Raw genomic sequence first — 1,361 nt, 5'->3', positions numbered from 1 at the left:
AAAGAATATATAATTGGAAAATAAGATCACAAATAATTTTTAATCAAGAAAAATCACCTGTTAAATACTGTGCTAGGTCATTTAAAAATGTCCAAAATACTATACAGCTTCTCCTATCAAAAAGTGGGATCTCTTTCAACATCCCTTGAATGTGGATTCAGCCAAATGACTTGATTGGGCCAATGGGACATTAACAAACATGAAGCAAACAAAGGCTTGAAATGTGCTTGTGCATCAGGGAGTGTTCTCTGGCTGCTTTTGGAACCCAGCTGTCACATAAGGAAGCTGGGCCAGCTATGAGTAAATCCAGAGAGAGAAGCATGTCTTGAAAAGAATAGTGAATGTGGATTTTGTCCAATGAAGTGGACTAAACCTGATACATAAAAGCCCTTGTCGTGTTAAAGGGAGTTGTATGAGCATAGACTAAAAGAGACTGAGACAATTTAAAATGAAAACAAACTTCTATTTCTAATTTTTTGTAAGTAGGAAGAACCCTGCAAAAGCTACTAAGCTGAAAACATGGCCATTTCCTCTAGAAAAGGAAAAATGCCTCAGAAGGCAGAGCCTAAATCCCAGAGGGCTGAGTAGAGCCATGGACTGGAAAGCCACTCCCAGGGAGCAGAATATTCTCTGTCCCCAGAGTAAAGGGAACTGGAAACATAAGCCCATCTCAATCCCAGAATTTCTGTTGACCAGTGATTGCTACTGCTACCTGGAATTCATTTGTTTGTTGTGGTTATTTTGACCTTGGCTCAATATTGAATGTCAGGTCAATCTTTTTAGTTTTCGAGTTTCTGAATCAAGATAATCTATATCCAAGTATCCTCACTTGCATTCACAAAGGATATAGATTGCATGATACTGAATTTGAACTTGATGCTGTAATTATAATAATAAAAGAGACTTGTGGGAGTAAATAATTGTGACCAGAGAGTGGGTGGTGATAGAGTAGGAAGGGGGCATGGAAAGCCACATTATTTTGCAGCAGTTCTCATAAAAAAAAAATTGAATCTATTATTCCACACCTTGAATGTGGGGCTTGGTTATGTAACTTGCTTTGGTCAATGGGACATTAGTAAATGTAATAGAAGCAGAAGCTTGAAATGAGCTTGAACATTTGAACTTGCTTTCTTGCTGCTTTTGTCACATAGTCATATGTAAAAGCTTTGGTTAGCCTCCTAAATGACGGAAGATATGTGGCTTGTTGCTCCCGTGGTCCTGGCCAACAGCCAGAAATGTGAATGAAGCCATCTGCGATGAGACAGTCCCCAGCCAATCTGATAATTGACTGCACATGCATGAGGGAGCCAGGTTCTGGACAGGAGAACGGTACAGCAGAATCTTGAACTAAATACAATAAT

This window comes from Propithecus coquereli, unplaced genomic scaffold, assembly GCF_000956105.1.
Source record: "Propithecus coquereli isolate 6110/MARCELLA unplaced genomic scaffold, Pcoq_1.0 Scaffold240, whole genome shotgun sequence".
NCBI classification, from domain to species: Eukaryota; Metazoa; Chordata; class Mammalia; order Primates; family Indriidae; genus Propithecus; species Propithecus coquereli.
The sequence above is the reverse complement of the archived record's forward strand: the minus strand, read 5'-3'. Positions refer to the sequence as shown.